We start from the raw sequence: 15,199 nt of genomic DNA, 5'->3' as shown, positions 1-15,199 counted from the left end.
TCCGCTTAAAGTTACGGCTTCTTTTATCTGGTTAATTGAAACTCTTTTGGAGATAGTGTTCAGAGTTAGGTCCACAGATATGGTTTAACAGGCTAGAGGCGAATAGAACAGTATAACCACATCTTTCCTTCTAGAATCTATACTTGCATTCATTTTATCTTCATGCTCTTCAGGCACTTGCCTACTAAGCTAGCCAGTAGAGTGAAGGTGTATGTTGCAAATACTACATAACTTAGTACTTATAAAGTAGTGAGAGAGGCAAAAATATTCCAGAGAGTAACTTTAAAATAATAATGGGGAATTTAGCTAGGAGGGCCTAATGTATGAATGCAGTAGGAAGGTTATAAAGTTTCAGTGGAAGGAAAATGCACATTTGATTTGTAAAATGAAGGGAGAAGGAGACATTTTTAGAGAGGATATTGTGGTCTGTATTAGTCAGCTTTTGTTGTGTAACAAACCATCCCAGAATCTCAGTTAAAATAATTAATTATTTTTCTTGCTCAGAGGTCTGCAGTTCACTGGGGGAAGCTCTGCTTCAAGCTGAAGAATGGCTGGACTTTCCAGGACTGAGGGTGAATTAATTCTACTCCACATATCTCTGCATTCTCCTTGAATCAGAGGGTGTCAGCTGCCTTCTCATGTGAATCCAAGAGTGCAAGAGGGGAAGTAAAAGCTAATAATTATTTATCATACCTTGGCTTAAGACAGTCTCAATCAAATAATAAAGTCCAAAGGCAACAGGATGGGGAAGTATTCTATATCTTTCTTTTTTTCTTCTTGTCATTATTCTCTTTTTTTTTCATATATATTTTTATTATACTTTAACTTCTAGGGTACATGTGCACAACATGCAGGTTTGTTACATATGTATACATGTGTCATGTTCGTATGCTGCACCCATTAACTCGTCATTTACATTAGGTGTATCTCCTAATGCTATCCCTCCCCGCTCCCTCCACCCCACAACAGGCCCCCCTGGTGTGTGATATTCCCCTTCCTGTGTCCAAGTGTTCTCATTGTTCAATTCCCACCTATGAGTGAGAACATGCAGTGTTTGGTTTTTTGTCCTTGTGATAGTTTGCTGAGAATGATGGTTTCCAGCTTCATCCATGTCCCTACTAAGGACATGAACTCATCCTTTTTTATGCCTACATAGTATTTCATGGTGTATATGTGTCACATTTTCTTAATCCTGTCTATCATTGTTGGACATTTGGGTTGGTTCCAAGTCTTTGCTATTGTGAATAGTGCCACAATAAACATACATGTATATGTGTCTTTATAGCAGCATGATTTATATTCCTTTGGGTATATACCCAGTAATGCGATGGCTGGGTCAAATGGTATTTCTAGTTCTAGATCCCTGAGGAATCGCCACACTGTCTTCCACAATGGTTGAACTAGTTTACAGTCCCACCAACAGTGTAAAACTATTCCTGTTTCTCCATATCCTCTCCAGCACCTGTTGTTTCCTGACTTTTTAATGATTGCCATTCTAACTGGTGTGAGATGATATCTCATTGTGGTTTTGATTTGCATTTCTCTGATGGCCAGTGATGATGAGCATTTTTTCATGTGTCTTTTGGCTGCATAAATGTCTTCTTTTGAGAAGTGTCTGTTCATATCCTTCACCCACTTGTTGATGGGGTTGTTTTTTTCTTGTAAATTTGTTTGAGTTATTTGTAGATTCTGGATATTAGCCCTTTGTCAGATGAGCAGATTGCAAAATTTTTCTCCCATTCTGTAGGTTTCCTGTTCACTCTGATGATAGTTTCTTTTGCTCTGCAGAAGCTCTTTAGTTTAATTAGATCCCATTTGTCAATTTTGGCTTTTGTTGCCATTGCTTTTGGTGTTTTAGACATGAAGTCCTTGCCCATGCCTATGTCCTGAATGGTATTGCCTAGGTTTTCTTCTAGGGTTTTTATGGTTTTAGGTCTAGCATGTAAGTCTTTAATCCATCTTGAATTAATTTTTGTGTAAGGTGCAAGGAAGGGTCCAGTTTCAGCTTCCTACATATGGCTAGCCAGTTTTCCCAGCACCATTTGTTAAATAGGGAATCCTTTCCCCATTGCTTGTTTTTGTCAGGTTTGTCAAAGATGAGATAGTTGTAGATGTGTGGTATTATTTCTGAGGTCTCTGTTCTGTTCCATTGGTCTATATCTCTGTTTTGGTACTAGTACCATGCTGTTTTAGTTACTGTAGCCTTGTAGTATAGTTTGAAGTCAGGTAGCATGATGCCTCCAGCTTTGTTCTTTTGGCTTAGGATTGACTTGGCAATGCAGGCTCTTTTTAGGTTCCATATGAACTTCAGTTTTTTCCAATTCTGTGAAGAAAGTCATTGGTAGCTTGATGGGGACGGCATTGAATCTATAAATTATCTTGGGAAGTATGGCCATTTTCACAATATTGATACTTCCTATCCATGAGCATGGAATGTTCTTCCATTTGTTTGTGTCCTCTTTTATTTTGTTGAGCAGTGGTTTGTAGTTCTCCTTGAAGAGGTCCTTCACATCCACTGCAAGTTGGATTCCTAGGTATTTTATTCTCTTTGGAACCATTGTGAATGGGAGTTCACTCATGATTTGGCTCTCTGTTTGTCTGTTATTGGTGTATAAGAATGCTTTTGATTTCTGCATATTGATTTTGTATCCTGAGACTTCGCTGAAGTTGCTTATCAGCTTAAGGAGATTTTGGGCTGAGACTATGGGGTCTTCTAGATACACATTCATGTCATCTGCAAACGGACAATTTGACTTCCTCTTTTATCTTGTTGCATAATGGCACAATACAGAGGTTGGCGGCAAAGGATTGAGTGCACAAGGCATGAGTATCTAGTAGCAACTAACTCTTTCACACATAGGGTAGTGGTGGGGAAAATGTCTGACCAGACCTACTTGTGTTCCATGAATTTGTATGTTGATCCCTGCCATGGACTCTGTGATGCACAAAGCCACCCCATTACCAATCAATGTCAAGAATAAGAAAATCATAGCTTTATGTACACATGAAATCTGTGTTAAAAATAGAGGCTGAGAAGTCCTGCCATCAAAAGATTGAGAATGTTCTTAACAAAATGGTTTTATCATTAATTTCATGGTGTAAAATTATGTAATTTTGTAATTTTTGTAAAATAAGATAAATAGATATTTATCTTATTCTTGGTAATATTTTGAATCTTTTGATACAGTAATCTTTCAATGCAGTAAAATGTACTTGGAATTGCTTCAGAAGTACACATAATGCATAATTATATTAGAACAAACTGATATCCCAATTAAAATATAATGGAAAAACAGATTGTAACTTTTAGTTTTTAAAATAAATACATCAAGTAACAGTAATACAAAAGTGCAGTGATGAAACTAACATATGGAATTGTTTTTTAGAAAAAGAAAGTCAGCATGGCAATGTATGTTTTGTTTCTTTGCATTGTTAGGACTTCAGAAATGTCTGAGCTTTTGAAGAGTGGATATAAAAATTAATATAGAGGTTTTTAATGAGTATTAGATTTTTTAATGTCAGTCTTCTAAGTTTTGGTTGCATTTTGTTCAAAATCAGTTAAAAGCTGTAACCAAAATATTCTTAAATTGGCACATAAAAATTTCAACTGTTTAAGCTTTAATCAAATAACAATTTTTGAAAGGAATTCAATTCAATTCGAAGTTATAACTTTGAAATTTACATCTATCAATGATGGGGGTAACTGGTAAGTTAAATTAGGAAGCTCAATTAGAATACAAGATTTAATTCTGATAGTTATGATTATGCTTTGAGATATCTCAAATTATAGAAACAACCTATTGCTGAGGCCGTATTTTCTATTAGATAAATTCATATTCTTATTTGAAATAAAATTGCATTGTGAAAATCTGCAACTGTTGCAACATGTACATTTCTAGAATCATTGAAAGAATTATAAATAGAGACAGATTAATTTAAGGCCTTTGTGTTAAAAAGATATTCATCATAGGATGTTACTCTTAATGTAGTCAAAAAGAGAGTAAGTGAAACAGTTGGTGTAAAATATTTATACATTTCATTATTAATTTATGAATTATGAATTTAGGCTCATTAGAGCAAGTTTCTCAAAAAATGACAAAACTGCAGTGAGAGAACACAGAACAGTGGTTTTTGGGGGTTAGGAGTGGAGGGAGAGTGTGACTACAAAGGACAAGCACAGAGCATTTTTGAGGTGAAAGAACTAATCTGACCCTAATTATATGAGTTGTTACACGAATCTATACATGTGTTAAAATTCTTACAAACGTACATCCAAAAAGTAAATATATGTGTATGATATTTAAAAAAATAAACTATATCATTCATTGCCTACAGTGAAAAATCAACTGCTATTACCAACAGTTTCAAATGTATTATCTTTAAAATATAATCAATTAGGACAGCATGGAGTGGCTGGCAAGATGGCCAAATAGGAACAACTCCAATCTGCAGCTCACAGCAAAATCAACACAGAACGCAGATGATTTCTGCATTTCCAACAGAGGTACCCAGCTCATCTCATTGGTACTGGTTAGACAGTGGGTGTAGCCTATTGAGGGCAAGCAGAAGCAGGGTGGGGCGTTGCCTCACCTGGGAATCACGAGGTGTGGGGGAACTCCCTCCTCTAGCCAAGGGAAGCCATGAGGGACTGTGTCATGGGGAACAGTGCATTCTGGCCCAGATACTATGCTTTTCTCATGGTCCTCACAACTCGCAGGCCAGGAGATTCCCTCTGGTGCCTACACCACCAGGGACCTGGGTTTCAAGCACAAAACTAGGTGGCTGTTTAGGCAGACACTGAGCTAGCTGCAGGAGTTTTTTTGTTTTGTTTCATTTTGTTTTGATTTTCCATATCCCAGTGGTGCCTGTAATGCCAGGGAGGCAGAACCATTCACTCCCCTGGAAAGGGGACTGAAGCCAGGGAGCCAAGTGGTCTTGCTCAGCGGATCCCACCCCCATGAAGTCCAGCAAGCTAAGATCCACTGGCTTGAAATTCTCGCTGCCAGCACAGCAGTCTGAAGTCGACCTGGGATGCTCCAGCTTGGTTGGGGGAGGGGCGTCCACCATTACTGAGGCTTGAGAAGGCGGTTTTCCCCTCAGTGTAAACAAAACTGCCAGGAAGTTTGAACTGGGCAGAGCCTACTGCAGCTCAGCAAAACTGCTGTAGCCAGACTGCCTCTCTAGATTCCTCCTCTCTGGGCAGGACATCTCTGAAAGAAAGGCAGCAGCCCCAGTCAGGGGCTTATAGATAAAACTCCTATCTCATTGGTGTTGCGGGAAGTCAGGGACCCCAAATGGAGGGACCGGCTGAAGCCATGGCAGAAGAACGTGGATTGTGAAGATTTTGTGGACATTTATTAGTTCCCCAAATTAATATTTTTATAATTTCTTATGCCTGCCTTTACTGCAATCTCTAAACATAAATTGTGAAGATTTCATGGACACTTATCACTTCCCCAGTCAATACCCTTGTGATTTCCTATGCCTGTCTTTACTTTAATCTCTTAATCCTGTCAGCTGAGGAGGATGTATGTCGACTCAGGACTAAGTGATAATTGCATTAACTGCACAAATTCTACAGCATGTGTGTTTGAGCAATATGAAATCTGGGCACCTTGAAAAAAGAACAGGATAACAGCAATTGTTCAGGGAATAAGAGAGATAACCTTAAACTCTCACTCTGGTGAGCCGGGAGGAACAGAGCCATATTTCTCTTCTTTCAAAAGCAAATGGGAGAAATATCGCTGAATTCCTTTTCTCAGCAAGGAACATCCCTGAGAAAGAGAATGCGCGCCTGGGGGTGGGTCTCTGAACTGGCCCCCCTGGGCGTGGCCGTCTCTCATGGTCGAGGCTGTAGGGGTGAAATAGACCCCAGTCTCCCACAGCGCTCCCAGGCTTATTAAGGAAGAGGAAATTCCCACCTAATAAATTTTGGTCAGACCTGTTGATCTCAAAACCCTGTCTCCTGATAAGATGTTATCAATGACAATGGTGCCCAAAACTTCATTAGCAATTTTAATTTTGCCTCGGTCCTGTGGTCCTGTGATCTCACCCTGCCTCCACTTGCCTTGTGATATTCTATTACCTTGTAAAGTACTTGATGTCTGTGCCACACCTATTCGCACACTCCCTCCCCTTTTGAAAATCCCTAATAAAAACTTGCTGGTTTTTGCGGCTTGTGGGGCATCACGGAACCTACTGACACATGATGTCTCCCCCAGATGCTCAGCTTTAAAATTTCTCTCTTTTGTACTCTGTCCCTTTATTTCTCAAGTCGGCTGACGCTTAAGGAAAATAGAAAAGAACCTATGTGAATATCGGGGCAGGTTCCCCAATAATTGGGACAGAGCACCTTGGGGAAGGGGCAGCTGTGGCCACAGCTTCAGCAGACTTAAACATTCCTGCCTGCCAGCTCTAAAGAGAGCAGCAGATCTCCCAGCACAGTGCTCAAGCTCTGCTAAGAGACATTCTGCCTTCTCAAGTGGGTCCCTGACCCCCATGCCTCCTGACTGGGAGACACTTCCCAGCAGGGTTCGACAGACACGTCATACAGGAGAGCTCCAGCTGGCATCTGGTGGGTGCCTCTCTGGGAAGAATCTTCCAGAGGAAGGAACAGGCCACCATCTTTGCTGTTCTGCAGCCTCTGCTGGTGATACCCAGGCAAACAGGATCTGGAGTGGACCTCCAGCAATCTCCAGCAGACCTGCAGTAGAGGGGTCTGATTATTAGAAGGAAAACTAACAAACACAAAGGAATAGCATCAACATCAACAAAAGGACATCCACAGAAAAACCCTATCCGAAGGTCGCCATCAAAGACCAAGGTAGATAAATCCATGAAGATGAGAAAAAAAACAGAGCAAAAAGGCTGAAAATTCCAAAAACCAGAACACCTCCTCACCTCCAAAGGACCACAACTCCTCGCCAACAAGGGAACAAAACTGGACAGAGTGAGTTTGACAAATTGGCAGAAGTAGGCTTCAGAAGCTGGGTAATAACAAACTCCACTGAGCTAAAGGAGCATGCTCTAACTCAATGCAAGGAAGCTAAGAACCTTGATAAGAGGTTAGAGGAATTGCTAACTAGAATAAGCAGTTTAGAAAATAACCTAAATGGCCTGATGGAGCTGAAAAACACAGCACGCGAACTTTGTGAAGCATATACAAGTATCAATAGCTGAATCGATCAAGTGGAAGAAAGGATATCAGAGATTGAAGATCAACTTAATGAACTAAAGCATGAAGACAAGATTAGAGAAAAAAGAATGAAAAAAAACGAACAAAGCCTCCAAGAAATATGAAACTATGTGAAAATACCAAACCTACATTTGATTGGTGTACCTGAAAGAGACAGGGAGAATGGAACCAAGTTGGAAAACACTCTTCAGGATATTATCCAGGAGAACTTCCCAAACCTAGCAAGGCAGGCCAACATTCAAATTCAGGAAATACAGAGAACACCACAAAGGCACCCATCAAGAAGAGCAACCCCAAGACACATAATTGTCAGATTCACCAAGGTTGAAATGAAGGGAAAAAATGTTAAGGGCAGCCAGAGAGAAAGGTAGGGTTACCCACAAAGGGAAGCCCATCAGACTAACAGTGGATCTCTCTGCAGAAACCCTACAAGCCAGAAAAGAGTGGGGGCCAATATTCAACATTCTTAAGGAAAAAAGTTTTCAATCCAGAATTTCATATCCAGCCAAACTAAGCTTCATAAGCAGAGAAATAAAATCCTTTATAGACAAGCAAACAATGAGAGATTTTGTCACCACCAGGCCTGCCTTACAAGAGCTCTTGAAGGAAGCACTAAATATGGAAAGGAAAAACCAGTACCAGCCACTGCAAAAACATACCAAATTGTAAAGACCATAGACACTGTGAAGAAACTGCATCAACTAACGGACAAAATAACCATCTAGCATCATAATGTTGGGATCAAATTCACACATAAAAATATTAACCTTAAAAGTAAATGGGCTAAATGCCCCAATTAAAAGACACAGACTGGCAAATTGGATAAAGAGTCGAGACCCATTGGTGTGCTGTATTCAGGAGACCCATCTCACATGCAAAGACACATATAGGCTCAAAATAAAGAGATGGAGAAGATTTACCAAGGAAATGGAAAGAAATAAAAAAAGCAGGGGTGGCAATCCTAGTCTCTCAGAATTAGAAAAAAACTACTTTAAATTTCATTTGCAACCAAAAAAGAGCCTACATAGGCAGAAAAATCCTAAGCAAAAAGAACAAAGCTGGAAGCATCACGCTACCTGACTTCAAACTATACTATAAGGCTACAGTAATCAAAACAGCATGGTACTGGTACCAAAACAGATATATAAACCAATGGAACAGAAGAGAGGCCTCAGAAATAACACCACACATCTACAACCACCTGATCTTGACAAACCTGATGAAAACAAGCAATGGGGAAAGGATTCCCTGTTTAATAAATGGTGTTGGTAAAACTGTCTAGCCATATGCAGAAAACTGAAACTGGACCCCTTCCATACATCTTATACAAAAATTAACTCAAGACTTCACCCTAAGACATAAAACCATAAAAACCCTAGAAGAAAACCTAGGCAATACCATTAGGGACATAGGGATGGGCAAAACTTCATGAATAAAACACCAAAAGCAATGGCAACAAAAGCCAAAATTGACAAATGGGATCTAATTAAACTAAAGAGCTTCTTCACAGCAAAAGAAACTATCATCAGAGTGAACAGGCAACCTACAGAATGGGAGAAAATTTTTTCAATCTTCCATCTGACAAAGAGCTAATATCCAGAATATACAAGGAACTTAAATTTATAAGGCAAAAACAAACAACCCCATCAAGAAGTAGGGGAAGGAGATGAACAGACACTTCTCAAAAGAAGACATTTATGCGGCCAACAAACATATGAAAAAAAGCTCAACATCACTGGTCATTAGAGAGATGTAAATCAAAACCACAATGAGATACCATCTCATGCCAGTTGGAATAGCAATCATTAAAAAGTCAGGAAACAACAGATGCTGGAGAGGATGTGGAGAAATAGGAACACTTTTACACTGTTGGTGGGAGTGTTAATTAGTTCAACCATTGTGGAAGACAGTGTGGTGATTCATCAAGGATCTAGACCCAGAAATACCATTTGACCCAGCAATCCCATTACTGAGTATATACCCAAAGGATTATAAATCATTCTACTATAAAGACACATGCACATGTATGTTTATTGTGGCACTATTCACAATCGCAAAGACTTGGAAACAACCCAAATGTCCATCAATGACAGACTTGATTAAGAAAATGTGGCACATATACACCATGGAATACTATGCAGCCATAAAAAAGGATGAGTTCATGTCCTCTGCAGGGACATGGATGAAGCTGGAAACCATCATTCTCAGCAAACTAACACAGGAACAGAAAACCAAACACCACATGTTCTCACTCATAGGTGGAAGTTGAACAATAAGAACACATGGACACAGGGAGGAGAACATCACACATAGGTACCTGTCAGGGGGTGGGGGTCTAGGGGAGGGATAGCATTAGGAGAAATACCTAATGTAGATGATGGGTTGATGACTGCAGCAAACCACCATGGCACGTGTATACCTATGTAACAAACCTGCACATTCTGCATATGTATTCCAGAACTTATAGTATAATAAAAAATAATAATAGTAAAAATAATAATAACTTACCAAAAATATCCTAATAAGAATATTTTCTAGATTCTGGAACAACCATGAAACTCTTAAGTATACAAAGAAACACTAATTATTCTGCTTCTATTGAATTTAATGTTCAGATAATCAAATTGAAAAGAGGATTTTAAGTTTTTCTTTAATATGCACATTATTTCTTAATTTTTAGAAAAATTACTTTTGAATTAGATTTTGTTAGAATTATTAGTATGTCTATCAACATATAAAACTCAATTTGTGGGTCAATAATATTCCAAAGCATAATACAATTTTAATTATCAGTCTTCTCTTTTTCTCCCAAATGCATCCCAGTCTGCATGACAAATTATATTGTTCTTCTACACACCCACCTAGTTCTGTCATATCTCTTAGTTACCTTCTTAGCGATATTCTCTATGTGAATCTCCTTTTTCCTTTGTCCATCTGACAAACCCCCATTCATCCTTTGCGTTTCAAGTCACCTCTGAGCAACTAAGTGATGACTAATTTCTAAATCAGTAACTGAGTGTCCATAACACCTCGGTATATCTGAATTTAATATTTATTATTCTGAGCAGTTGTCATGCATTTAATTTCATGACTTGTTGGTGGGTGGTACCTTGTGGGAAAGCTGTGAGGAGGAATCTTGTCTTATTCGTTTTCTCCTTTTGTCACTTTATGTACTGCCTGACAATGGTTAATTACTCAGCAGATATTTGTTTAGTAAATACATTTAAGTCCTATATAATAAATAGTATCATAATATTTCATTTATTTCAATATTAAGTATGAAATAAAGCATATAATTTAATGTGATTTATTTTAATATACTCAAAGGAAAATAAAACGCAATTACCTAATGACAAGTTATATTTATAACCTATGTTATAATGCTTTTGTGAGGGTTGTTGTTATGGAAAGCATAATTCTGTATTTTGTAGGTCAGTAGCATCATACACACGCACAGGTAATATGATCTCTTATTTTGCACAGGTAATATGATCTCTTATATTGCACAGGTATATAATACTCTATTATATAAAAATATGAGTCTGTGGTGTAAAATAAGTAAATCTTGCTGGGATATTTCATTAGTGAACTTTGAAAATCCATGAGCAAATAGAAAACCCCAGGCCTTATATTTACATAATTTTCATTTCAAGAAAAATCTATGCACTATTAAGCACCCAGAATTGTTCAAGGCTTGGAAATATTCCACTAAAATACAAGTAATATTGTTGTTGGTATTGTGATTTTATCCCCCTTTCACCAAGTGCATAGTAGCTTTATGGTTAAGAAGGATCCAAAACTACTCTCGGCTTAAAGGGCATCCCAGCTGTTGAGTTCTTTTTTTTTATTCTTCTTGCTGCCATGATTAGTTTAAAAATGTCAGTGAGCAAAGTTTATCCAGTGCTAAATCCCTTTATGTATGTGTATGGTGTGTTGTATGGATGTGAGGTCCGGAACTGCTCATTACACTTGGATGCCATGGAGGAAGTCGATGTAGCCTATGCATAAAAAAGGAAAGAAAAAAAATTGAATCAGAGCCCTCATTAAACTATGCCTGAAGCCTGATATCTCTATGAAATTTTCAGTCTTACTATTGTAAAAAAAAAAAAAAATTCTTTGCTGGAACAGAAATGCTCTCAATTGATTCCTACGTAGTATTATTAAGAATTCCTTTGTGAGTTCTCCATTCTGAAATGGCAGTTACTCTAATATCCAAGACTTGAATTACATGTGACTGACCTGGTGGAAGCCATGCTACCCAGAAGTGAGGGAATCGTGAGGATTACCTACTATTCAGCAAGAAGAGCTCATTAGCCCACAGCTAATATACCATGCATTTGATTAAATGGCTGTGAGAGGAACCATATGTCCAGTAAGTAGAAATGTTCTCCTTGGGAATCATCAATGCTAGCAATAATTAACACCATACTATAAAATAAAAAGAAAGAATGAAGTCCATGCACCCTCATGTACCTCCCATTCTCTTTTAATTCTCAGTCCAGATCATAGAATGGAAATAAAAAGTTCAAATAATCAGAACGTTTGTCAACAGGCATATTGAAGGGAGTGTGGTATAAAAGAAGACAGGAAAATTAATTACTATTAAACAAGGTTAAATGCTATACATTTTGAAAAAGGATCAGATTATATGAGATCTGATTGTTTTAGATGAAATGTACTATGCTTTTTACCTGTGCGTGAATATAAGTAACTCAGTTTCCCATGTAGTTAATACATTCATTTTCACTTGCTTCCTATGAAACTAAATGTCTGGCGGCAGCAGCAACCTCTGGGGCTTTACAAGTGGCTTTTATTCCCTGAGATAAACACTATCTTCTTGATTTCTGCTTTTGTATTTTCATTTGCTCTAGAGGTAAGTTCTATTTGTGAAAGGCTGTGCAGACTTTCCTTAGTACCATCTTCTGGGCATTTTCAATTCTTGAGTTTAGAAAAGAAGATAAACATTTTCACAGTTTTGATCACTAAGAAGAATTCATCCAAAATCTATCAAAAATAACCATAACATGAACATTTTAGGCAGGACTTTAACGTTTCTGGAAAATACATTCTCCTAGGACTCTGCTTTTTCTGGCAAGGCAAAGCTTTTGAGTTTATCAAAATCTTTCTCAGCAGTGCTGCTCAAAATTATGATTAGTGTCCTCTGTATTTGGGAGGTACATGTGTTGTTAATGTCTATGGAGAAAATATCAAGTGAGAATGTTTTTGAGGAGCCAGGCACATGTAATGACAAGAATGACAAAATTCAAGATACATTTTGTGAATAAACATTACAAAATTTGCCATGACTTTTAATAAATTATTTGAATCTATTTAAATAACATGATTATATGATCTTCAAAATCAATCTTCAAATGTTTTTATTGTTTACTAAAGTTCACCTGTGCTTTTTGTATGTTGATCTTACAAAAACTATTTCATCCATGGAAGAGATTAAATGTACAGCATACTTGGTGCTTCCTGGTTTGGAAATCAATTCAAAGCAATATCAAGTCTTGAAATTTTACAAAGTTTGTGGCAAACCCATGAGGCCACACCAAAAGAAACTTAACTATTTTTAGATCTTAGAAAATCACGTTTAAAAGTGACTTCATTTCATGAAATACCGTCTTCAACTCCCTTGTTTCTACGACACTGAGTTTATTTTTGATTGTTGTATCTACAGAAATGCTGATCAAGCAAGAAAGTAAGGTTTTATGTTTTTATTCTCTATGAAACTAGAACATGAAGAACACAACACCTAACATTTATTTTTCACAATTATAATATTAATTTTTGATGAGGGTGTTTTCTGGGAATCACTGAAGGTAGCTGAATTGGATTGGGTTGCCTAAATTCATCTGGGAATGCAGGATGTCTATGAATAATCAGTTGGTCTGCATGAACATTTTTTTTTCTCTAAATGACACCACATAAGGAAAAATATAAAGATGAAAGGGCTTCACCTTACCTCCATTTTTGAATGCCAACTGCTTGACTTACATTAACTTATTTACTCCTCACAAGGAATAATACTATCATTAGCCCCATTTGGTGAGAAAATTTCTTCTTATAGATTTACCCAAGTCCACACCTGAAGGGAGAGATTGAAGCTCCATTTTTTTTTCTTTTTTTTTCCCCATTTCCATAGGTTATTGGGGAACAGGTAGTGTTTGGTTACATGAGTAAGTTCTTTAGTGGTGATTTGTGAGATTTTGGTGCACCCATCACCCGAGAAGCATACACTGCATCCTATTTTTAGCCTTTTATCTGTCACCCCCTTCCCCACTTCCCCCCTAAATTCCCAAAGTCCATTGTCATTCTTATACCTTTGCATCTTCATAGCTTAGATCTCACTTATAAGTAAGAACATACAATGTTTGTTTTTCCATTCCTGAATTACTTCGCTTAGAATAATAATCTAGTCTCATCCAGGTTGCTGTGAATGCTGTTAATTCATTCATTTTTATGGCTAAGTAGTATTCCATCATATATATATATATATATCTCATATATACATCATATATATATCTCATATATACATCATATATATGATATATATCATTATATACCTTATGTATTATATATGTCATTATATACAGCATATATAATATATATTATATATTATATATATTATATATATTTTATATATATTATATAAAATATATATAATATATATGACTCATTCAACAGGAAGACTTACCTATCCTAAATATATATATGCACTCAAATGGAGCACCCAGATGAATAAAACAAATGCTTTTAGGCCTACAAAAAGACTTAGGCGACTGCACACAGTAATAGTTATGAACTTCAACACCCCACTGACAGTATTAGATAGAACATTGAGGCAGAAAACTTACAAAGATATTCCGGATTAAATTAAATACTTGACCAATTGCACCTAATAGACATCTACAGAACACTCTACCTATCAAGCACAGAATATACATTTTTCTATGTACATGGGACATACTCTAAGACTGATCACATTCTTGGCCATAAAGAAAGTCTCAATAAATGGAAAACATGGAAATCCAAACAATCATACTCTCACACCATATTGGAATAAAAAGAGAAATCAATACCAAGATCTCTTGAAACCAGACAACTACATGGAAATTAAACGACTTGTTTCTAAATATCTTTTGGTTAAACAAAGTAATTAGGAAGAAATTTTTAAAAATATTTGAAGCAAATGAAAACTGAGACACAACATACCAAAATCTCTGGGATGCAGCAAAAGCAGTATTAAGAAAAATGTTGAAATCAGTAAATGCCTACATCAAGAAGTTAGAAAGATCTCAAATCAACAACCTAACATCACAACTAGGCAAACTACAAAAATATATAATATATATGATATATATATAATATGTGATATATATTATATGATACATATAATACATGATATATGTCATATATGATATATATTATATATGATGTATATATGATATCACAGTTTGATATCATAGTTTCTTTATCCACTCATTGATTAATGGGAACTTGGGTTGGTTCTATGTTTTTGCAATTGCAAATTGTACTGCTATAAACATGTATATGCAAGTATCTTTTTTGTATAATCTACATCACCTCTTTTACTTCATTTCATCTAAGGTAAGCTAGATTACTAACATGCAACAAGTCTTTTCTTGTTTGTCATTTCAAAAAATCAACTTTCAGCTGTGTTGATCCTTTGTATGGATTTGTATATCTCAATTTTGTTCAATTAGGATCTGATTTTAGTTATTTATTTTCTTCTACATTTATTTTCTTCTACAGAAGAATGTATATTCTGTGCTTGATAGGTGGAGTGTTCTGTAGATGTCTATTAGGTGCAATTGGTCAAATGTTTAATTTAATCCAGAATATCCTTGTAAGTTTTCTGCCTCAATGTTCTATCTAATACTGTCAGTGGGGTGTTGAAGTTCATAATTATTATTGTGTGCAGTTGCCTAAGTCTTTTTGTAGGCCTAAAAGCATTTGTTTTATTCATCTGGGTGCTCC

General features: G+C 36.7%; 1 protein-coding gene across 9 annotated transcripts in view; it reads right to left on the bottom strand.

The window, feature by feature from the left end:
• Positions 1 to 15,199, bottom strand: part of LOC117981491 (putative uncharacterized protein encoded by LINC00269) — a 920,685-nt gene that overhangs the window by 631,656 nt on the left and 273,830 nt on the right. The gene's annotated exons all lie outside the window — the stretch shown is intronic.

Source organism: Pan paniscus, chromosome 7 (genome assembly GCF_029289425.2).
Source record: "Pan paniscus chromosome 7, NHGRI_mPanPan1-v2.0_pri, whole genome shotgun sequence".
Classification (NCBI taxonomy): Eukaryota; Metazoa; Chordata; class Mammalia; order Primates; family Hominidae; genus Pan; species Pan paniscus.
The sequence above is the reverse complement of the archived record's forward strand: the minus strand, read 5'-3'. Positions and strand labels throughout refer to the sequence as shown.